The sequence below is a fragment of the Octopus sinensis genome, linkage group LG9 (assembly GCF_006345805.1).
Source record: "Octopus sinensis linkage group LG9, ASM634580v1, whole genome shotgun sequence".
In the NCBI taxonomy this organism is placed as follows: domain Eukaryota; kingdom Metazoa; phylum Mollusca; class Cephalopoda; order Octopoda; family Octopodidae; genus Octopus; species Octopus sinensis.
This window is the reverse complement of record NC_043005.1, coordinates 85,368,218-85,378,979: the sequence shown is the minus strand read 5'-3', so window position 1 is coordinate 85,378,979 and position 10,762 is coordinate 85,368,218. Positions and strand designations below refer to the sequence as shown.

At 36.8% G+C, this 10,762-nt stretch overlaps 1 non-coding gene across 1 annotated transcript; it reads left to right on the top strand.

The window, feature by feature from the left end:
- Positions 1–2,060: 2,060 nt before the first annotated feature.
- Positions 2,061–2,254, top strand: LOC115216010. Its single transcript, XR_003882059.1, has one exon. It is a non-coding gene; the product is annotated as a U2 spliceosomal RNA (small nuclear RNA).
- Positions 2,255–10,762: the final 8,508 nt, after the last annotated feature.

The window sequence follows — 10,762 nt, the reverse complement described above, 5'->3', positions numbered from 1 at the left end:
GCATTTATATATAATTTCATATTATTTGTGGGTATATATATATATATATATATATATATATGCATATGCATAAATAGACACATATAAATACATGTGTGTGTGTGTCTATATATACATGTATATGAGTGCACATGTGTGTGTATATATATATATATATGTATGTGTGTGTGTGTGTATGTATGTGCATGTATATATAATTTCATATTATTTGTGGGTATATATTTTGGTTTTGATGTTAATATCCTTGCCATCACTAACTACCCGACCAATCAACCATACAATCCCCCTCCCCAGCCCCCTCCACCCACTCCATAACTCAACCCACCTCCAAACAGCTCTCCTTCACCCACCCCCTCTTATAAACACACCAGAACATGTATTACTCTATATTTGCTGAAGAATTATAAGGCGGTTCCATGGTTTTTCTCTTTTAACTTTCTGTGGTTTTGAGGGGAGGGGGGAGTTGGATGCTTTCAGTTCTATTCCTCGTCCTCGTCTGAGTCCTCTCTTGTCATCATTATTAATATTAATGTCTACTTCATCGTCATCATCCTCCCCAACCTTGTACTGCAATTATTGCTGCTGTCGATGATGATGATGATCATCATCATCATTGCCATCATTAAAAGCACATTCTTTGTTTATTTGCCTACATAGTCAATGCTTGGATTAGTATGTAGTGTGGTATGTATTTATCTCTCTATCTAGCAATCTATCTATTCATCAGCATCATCATCATCATCATCATCATCGCTAAACTCCCTTTTTTCATGCTGGCATGGGTTAGATGGTTCAACTGATCTGGCAGTGTTTCTACAGCTTGATGCGCTTCCTAATAACAACCACTCCGAAAGCATAGTAGGTGCTTTTTTATGTGCCACTGGCACAGGGGCTAGGGGCGATTGGCATCGACCATGACAGGATGGTGCTTTTTATGTACCATGTTCGAATGGTGCTTTTTACATGCCACCGGCATGGGGATCACAACTACAATTTCCATTTGATTTGAATTTGATGTACTTGACATGGTAAGTTGCCCTACAATCCAAGGTACTTTTGAGAGGGCAACACTGGTGTGGGTTACAGTTGTGAACTCACTTTATTTGCTAGGTCTTCTCAGTCACAGCATATCTCCGGTCCTCTATCTATTGTATCTGTCTATTTATCTATTCACTTATCTATCTATATCTATCTATCTATCTAATTATCTATCTACACACGCACACATACAACACATATATATATATATACATATATACATATATATATATATATTATATATATATATATATATATTATATATATATATGTATATATATATATGTATAGATATATATATATATATATATATATATATATATATATATATACACACACACATATATATATACATATATATATATATGACACACATTAATATACATATAAAAACTAGTATTCATTTTATTGGTCACTTTTGCAAACCACTAAGTTACAGGGACATAAATACATCAACACCGGTTGTCAAGTGGTGATGGGGAGGACAAAAATACACAGAAACCCATATATATGTATATATATATGAGTATATATATATATACTATATACATGGCAGGCTTCTTTCAGTTTCCATCTACCAAATCCACCCACAAGGCTTTGGTTGGTCTGAGGCTATAATAGAAAACACCTGCCCAAAGTACCACAAGGTGGGAGTGAACCTGGAGGCATGGGGTTAGGAAGGACAGCTCTTAGCACACAGCAACAGGAAGCAAGCTTCTGATGACACAGCCACAGCTGTGTGGTTACGATGTTTGATTCCCAGCTGCATGGATCCGGGTTCAGTCCCACCGCATGGTATCTTGAGCATGTATTTTTCTGCTTTAGCCTTGGACCAACCAAAACCTTGTGAGTGGATTTGGTACACAGAAATTGAGAGAACCTCATTGCATATGTGTGTGTGTGTGTGTGTATTTGTTGCACCACTATTGCTTAACAACCAGTGTTGGTGCGTTTATGTCCCCATGATTTAGCAGTCTGGCAAAAGAGACTGATAAAATAAATATATGCTTGAAAAAAAAAATGTTGCTACTTGGACTTTTGGCTCAGCTCAAAGTGCAGCACCTGTTCTTATCAGCTTAATATTTGATATGGTCCCTATTTGGGGGCCATTGATATTAAACTGACTTTAGATTGAAGCAAAGTGTTAGGGGCTTGCTCTGCCTTTACCATAGGCTGACCTGGTTTTGCGGTATTTCCAGGATTCAGCCCATCTAAAAAGAAAGAAAAAGAATAGGTGCTGGGCTGGCTGTGTGGTAAGAAGCTTGCTTACCAACCACATGGTTCTGGGTTCAGTCCCACTGTGTGGCACCTTGGGCAAGTGTCTTCTACTATAGCCACAGGCCAACCAAAACCTTGTGAGTAGATTTGGTAGACAGAAACTGAAAGAAGCCCATTGTATATATGTATATGTGTGCGTGTGTATTTGTGTCTCTCTTTGTCCCCCTACCATCGCTTGACAACTGATGCTAGTGTGTTCACATCCCTGTAACTTAGCAGTTCAGCAAAAGAGACCAACAGAATAAGTACTAGGCTTACAAACAACATGATCTGGGGTCAAATTGTTCGACTAAAGATAGTGCTCCAGCATGGCTACAGTAAAACGACTGAAACAAATAAAAGAATAAGTGTGAGGTTTGATTCATTCAACTAAAATTTCTTTGGGCTGGTGCCCCAGCATGGCCACAGTCTAAAGAGTGAAGCAAGTAAAAGCTCTAAAGAGAGCAACGAAGCAAAAGCATTTATCAAAACTGAGTTGCAGCCACCATTTGTAAAAATGCGTTTCTTTTGTTCTCATCTGTAAATTTCAAGTGAGAACTTTGTCTTGAATTCTTTCCAGTTGCCATATCACTTCACTTGTTCAGAATTTGTTCTCTTCAGAAAATCATGGAGATTACATAAGCACACAATCATTTCCATCTTCATCCGTCAGCATTGACCATCTATAAATATGTGGCCTTCAGTCCTGTCAAGGAAAAATCTATAACTTATTTGTAGTTACTGACCGATTAAGTCCATTTGCGGACTGTACACATGCACAGACACACACGCAGACACACACATACACACACACACATGTACATGCAGACACATGCACATGTGTATATGCAGGCACACACACACACACATGCAGACACATACAGATGCACACAAAAGCACATACACTCACACACACACACACACGCACGCAGACACACACGCAGACACACACACACATGCAGAAACATACAGACGCACACAAAAGCACATACACTCACTCACACACACGCACGCACACACACACACACACACACACACACAATTACACACATGTACATGCAGACACATGCACACACACAGATGCAGACACATACAGATGCACACAAAAGCACATGCACTCACTCACACACACACACAGCAGACACACCACGCAGACACACAACCCATGCAGACACATACAGACGCACACAAAAGCACATACACTCATTCACACACACACACACATACAGACACATGCAGACACACACACACACATGTACATGCAGACAACAACACACACACACAGACACACACAGAAACACACAGACACACACATACACAGTACATGCAGACACACACACAACCACCACACATACACTCAGACACACACGCATACATACACACACACCACACACACACCACACACAATTACACACATGTACATGCAGACACATGCACACACACAGATGCAGACACATACAGATGCACACAAAAGCACATGCACTCACTCACACACACACACACGCAGACACACACGCAGACACACACACACATGCAGACACATACAGACGCACACAAAAGCACATACACTCATTCACACACACACACACATACAGACACATGCAGACACACACACACACATGTACATGCAGACACACATACACACACACACACCAGACACACACAGACACACACACATACACACGTACATGCAGACACACACACAACCACACACATACACTCAGACACACACGCATACATACACACACACACACACACACACACACACACGTACACACATACACACATGCGCACACTCACACACAGCTACTGAGTGGATAGCATGTAGCTGGCAAATATTGGCTGAACAGTGAGAACTTGCTGAGACTCGTTAAATTGCAGACTTGGAAATGCTGACTTCATGCAAACCGTAAATATTGACATGCACTGAAATTATCCTCAGCTTGCAAACTCACACAAACGAGGACACACACATTATCAAATACATATATACACACATATATTGATATATACACACATATGAACATTCTTATCTATTCATATATATATATACATATAAACATTCTTATATATACACACATATAGTCATATACACATATATATATATACAAACGTATATTCATATATACATGCATATATTCATATACACACATATATACACACATATATTCATATATACACACATATATTCATCTATACACACATATAAACATTCTTATCTATTCATATATACACACATATATTGATATATACACATATAAACATTCGTATATATACATGCATATATTCATATACACACATATATACAGACATATATTCATATATACACACATATATACACACATATGAACATTCTTGTATATTCATATACACACATATATACACACATAAATCCATATATACACACACAGTCATTCATAAAGCAAACACTACTCAATGGAAGCCTTTCAATCTTCTTATAAACTTTTATATTCACGCAAGTTAATTATTACCACTAATTGCAATAAAATTAAGTGCGTGGGTGACGAAGTATGACATCATCCCTTCCCTCCTCCTTTTTTCTTTGTTTTGTTTATAGATTGCGTGTGTCTATGTATAGATTTGTGTATATGTACGTGGGAATGTCAATGTGTTTGTGTGCGTGTATGTATTTGGCTGCTCATAAGTGAAGGGACCATGGCTTTGTGGTTAGCACATTCAGCTCATAATCGTAAGGACATGAGTTCAATTCCTAGTGGCACAGTGTGTCCTTGAGCAAGAAAATTGTTTTCCCTTAGCTCCAGTCCACCCAACTGTCGAAAACAAGGTGTTCTTGTATTTCAAAGGGCCAGCTTTGTGACATTCTGTATCACACTGAATCTCCCTGAGAATTACAATAAGTGTATGCACGACTATGGGGTACTCAGCCACTTCCACATTAATTTCACGACCAGTGCTAGTTTTTAAATCCTTATGATATTTTACTTAGAGTGGCTGTGTGGTAAGTAGCTTGCTTACCAACCACATGGTTCTGGGTTCGGTCCCACCGAGCGGCACCTTGGGCAAGTGTCTTCTACTATAGCCTCAGGTTGACCAAAGCCTTGTGAGTGGATTTGGTAGACGAAAACTGAAAGAAGCCCATTGTATATGTGTGTGTGTGTGTTTGTGTGTCTGTGTCTGACCCCCCCCCCACCAACATTTTTTGACAACCGATGCTGGTGTGTTTACATCCCTGTAACTTAGCGGTGTGGCAAAAGAACTGATAGAATAAGTACTAGCCTTACAAAGAATAAGTCCTGGGGTTGATTTGCTTGACTGAAGGCAGTGCTCCAGCATGGGTGCAGCCAAATGACTGAAACAAGTTACAGAATAAAGGAATTTGTAATTCAGTTCTATATTTGAGAGATGAGGAATTATTTACATTATTTACATTATTTACATTTGACGGATATTTGTCCTCATCATGTTTGTTGTTAACAACGTTTCAGCTGGCATACTCTCCAGCCTTCATCAGGTGTCTTGGGGGAAATTTCAAACCTGGGTTCTCATTCCTGAGGTATTTTTCGATGATTTTATTATTGTTATTATTATTATTATTATTATTATTATTATTAATATGCCCATGGGCATATGGCATTGTGGTTATGAGCGCAGGATACTAACCCCAAGGTTCCAAGTTCAATTCCAAGTAGTGACCTGAATAATAACAACAGCTATAATAATAATAATAATAATAATAATAATAATAATAATAATCAATGCCCTGATGTAGTACCAGGCAGTGGCTCTCATGGCTTCTCATCTTAATTGATTAGAGGTGTTATCATGTACATTGTTTTGTCTTGGTATAAAAGATGGGCTACAGCAAATATTCTGCTCAATACCACAGATTTGCTTGTCAGTTGTTTGACCTTAACCAGTTGAGCATTTCCCTTATTGGCTGACGATATGTGCATCTCTGATCACGAGCAGAAGTAGTGGGGGAGTATCATAGCCATGTGTTGAGAGGGATTCTTTGGGGTTTGAATAATTCACCTCTGGAAACATGGGTGTTTCATTCAACATCCTTAAACAATCCTTAATCAGGGACTTTTTGAGTGGAATGGGTTACTTGACCAGAAGAAAATTCTAACTGGGCCCCACCTACAAGGTCATGCGCTGTTTATATGGTTGTGATGCATGTGCCTGGTGTACCGTTATCAGACGGGTAGTCATTATGGGTATACTGGGCTTTGTATATTTCACCCCAGTGTCACTTTGATGGCATACGCTACCCTCTCACTCAATAATAATAATAATAATAATAACTTTGAAAAATACCTTGAGAATGAGAACCCAGTTTCAAAATTTCCCCAAGACATTTGATGAAGGCTGGGGCGTATATTAGCTGAAACATTGTGTTAACAACGAATAAGATGAGGACAAATATCCGTAAAATGTAAATAATGTACATAATGTTCATAATTCCTCATATCTTCAATATAAAAATATAGAACATTAAGATAAAGATATTTTTTGCATTACTTCAAATAACATATGAAGGAAACAAATTAATTTATCTAAGAACCCAATAGATTAAGAATTCGGTGAGTGAATAACAGAGACAAGAGTACGGGAACTTATTATATAATTCCTCAATCACAGTATTTAGAGATAATCCAAAAAATTATGTAAGAGTTTCAGAGATCATCATTATCACAAAAAAATGAGTGTTTCCACAACAAAATGGATTCATCTTTGAATCAGTAACCTGTTATTGAGAGATGTTTCATGAGATTAAGAAAAAGAAAAAAAACCGAAAAACTTTGGAAATATAAACAACACATATAGTAACACCTTAAACATATGATACATGGAAAACCTGCAATCCAGCCATTCTTCTTAATGGAATCTCATGATATGATGATGATGATAATGATGATGATGACGATGATGGGGATGATGATGATGATGGGGATGATGATGATGAAGATGATGATGATGATGGTGATGGTGATTATGATGATGGGGATGATGATGATGATGATGAAGATGATGATGAAGGTGATGATGATGATGATGATGATGATGATGAAGATGATGAAAATGATGATGATGATGATGATGGGATGATGATGATGACGATGGGGATGGGTATGATGGTGATGATGATGATGATGATGACATGACAATAAAAATGATGATGATGACGATGACGATAATGATGGTGATGATGACGACGGTGATGATGATGATGATGATGATGATGACAATGATGGCGACGCCGATGATGATGATGGTGGGGATGATGATGATTACGATGATGATGACGATGACGCCGACAATGATGATGTTGTTGTTGTTATCGTTCGGTTTGTATTTCTAGTTAGACCTCTGTAGGTGTATAGTATTGTTGAAACCATTATGATTATCCCTAATTCGGTTAGAACTTCAACACGGAGAAATGTGTCGTATGACTACGCACCTAAGACTATTCATGTGTCCGTGTGCGTGTGTGTGTGTGTAAAATATAAACATAATGATTTACCAACAAACATACACTATCACATTATTTATGCGTGTGCATTCACATGTAGTCATACACATGTATGTGCACACGTGATTGTCTTTATGTATGCAAATGCTGTTTCATGCATTCAACCACATTCATAACACATGTAATTGATGGGTACAGTAACTATGCGTTTCTCAAAGGTCAATCTTTAACAGAAACAGCGCTAAACGAGGAGATTATGCAAAAACAAGCTAAGCAGGAAGCTTACTGAGTTATTAGGATAGTGTGTAAAATGCTCTGTCATTTTATTCCTGCTCACTGCATTCTGGGTTCAAATCCTACCAAAGTAAACTTTACTCTTTTACGTGTTTCAGTCATTTGATTGCGGCCATGCTGGAGCACTGTGTTTAGTCGAGCAAACTGATCCCAAGACTTATTCTTTGGAAGCCTAGTATTATTCTATTGGTCTCTTTTGCCGAACCGCTAAGTTACGGGGGTGTAAACACACCACCATCGGTTGGCAAGCGATGTTGGGGGGACAAACAAAGACACGCAAACATACACACACACACACACACACACACATATCTGATGGACTTCTTTCAGCTTCTGTCTGCTAAATCCACTCACAAGACTTTGGTTGGCCTGAGGCTATAGTAGAAGACACTTGCCCAAAGTGCCCCGCAGTGGGAATGAACATGGAACCATGTGGTTGGCAAGCAAGCTACTTACCACACAGCCACTCCTATGCCTAAAATTTGTTCTTTTTCAGTCTTGATAAAAATAGTGCTGGGCAAGAAATAAAGAGCAATAATCTCTCAATCTTGTTGTGTCTTGGGAGGGTCATTTTGCCAATAATAATAACACACATGCACTGGTGCAATATCACTTCTTAACTGTTAGTCAATCAGTTAAATATCTAAACTATCTAACATAGCTAAACCAGTTTGTTCTTTCATTGCTGTTTGCAAATATTTCCTTGTTTTTGCAATAGGTAAACAAAAGATAGGATTTTTTAGGTGTTTGTTTGTTGGGTTTTGTTTTTTCTTGAGAAGGATTAACAAACTCTTACCATAGAAAACTGGACATGAAACTGTTCACAGATGGTTGAAGAAGCAACACAACACGGAACGCATTATGTGTACATAAAAAGGCGTCGAGCTGGCAGAACCTTTAGCATGCTGAGCAAAATGCTTTGCAGTATTTTTACTGTCTTTAAGCTCTGAGTTCAAATTCTGCCAAGGTTGACTTTGCCTTTCATCCTTTTGGGGGTCAATAAATTAATTACCAATTGCATACTGGTCGATCTAATCAACTGACCCCCTCTCCCCAAATTTTGGGCCTTGTGCCTAGAGTAAAAAAAGATTATATTTACATAAATATATATGTGTCTATGTGCATATTGGTTTCACCCAGAGATTGTTCCCATTCTGGGAGGCACCACTATATATGTATACATAAATATATATATATATAATATATATATATATATAATTATTTGAGGGAATATTAATCCTAACTTACAGGGAAAAAATTCAATTTAGAAATACTAAATCAAATTTCACACAATATATATATATATATAAAAATTAGAAAAAACCCACCTTTATCAATTCAAAATGAACAATTATATATATATACATATAAGTCTGTATGGAAAGAAGCTGTTTTTTTTTAGGGATATATTGTCCAAGCATACACCAGTTTAGCACTATTTTGATTTATGATAATCGAAAATTCTACATGCGTATATGTACTAGCGTTTATTGTTGGTACTTCTTCGATATTCATACCTTAGACTTTTGAAATTCCAGTTGTTGGTATAGAGATTTCCATTGTTTGTGAAAAATTTAACAATACAGAGAAAATGGAGAATACATACACAGAATAATCAAGTTCTATATTTAAGAGATGAGGAATTATGTACATTATTTACATTATTTACCTTTGACAGATCTCGTGTTTTATTTACATTCTTTACATTTGATGGATATTTGTCCTCATCTTGTTTCTTGTTAACACGTTTTTGCTGATATACCCTCCAGCCTTCATCAGGTGTCTTGGGCTTGGGGAAATTTCAAACCTGGGTTCTCATTCCTAAGGTATTTTTCGATGTTATTATTATTGTTGTTGTTGTTGCTGTTATCATTATTATTATTATTATTATTATTATCATTATTATTATTATGATTATTATTATTATTATTATTATTATTATTATTATTATTATTATTATTATTATTATTATCATTATTATTATTATTATCATTATTATTATTCAGGTCACTGCCTAGAATCTAACTCAGAATCTTGGGGTTAGTAGCCCATGCTCTTAACCACTATGCCATATGCCTGTGGGCAAATATGGAGTGAATTTTTAGGGCTTATAAATCTAATATTTTCCTTTCCTTCCTTAATACTGGTTCCCATATGCTATTCATATCTGCACTCGGTCTGCTTAGGAGAATAATCAATCCATTTATTGTCATAGTCCGGTCAAATTACTAAGTTCATTCATATTACCTACACTGCATTTCGGTTGATTGCTCTCATCCATATTTACACATGTAATGTGCACTATGAAGCTGAAAAACAAAAAAAAACTTCCTCAGGGCAAATTGCTTGATATTTTTCCCATCCTAATAGATGGAGAGTTTATTCTAATTCACAAATGAATTGATTATTCTGTGTATGTATTCTCCATTTACTTTGTGTATGTATATATATATATTTGATGAGAATTCATTAAGTTTCAAAACTTGATTAATGTTGTTCATCATTTTTTCAATTTATGTGGAAGCTAATTCAGCCCTGTTTATACAGGTACTGTATAGGTTACATATATCATACTGTGAGGACTGAGACCCCAGTTGTTAGGCCCTTGATATTAAATAAGGTTTTAACACTTATAGTACGCAAATTAGTAGCTCCACTTTTCTGTAGCTATTGTAATTTTTGAGTATATAAACAGATTGACTGCCTGTTTCTCTGGAA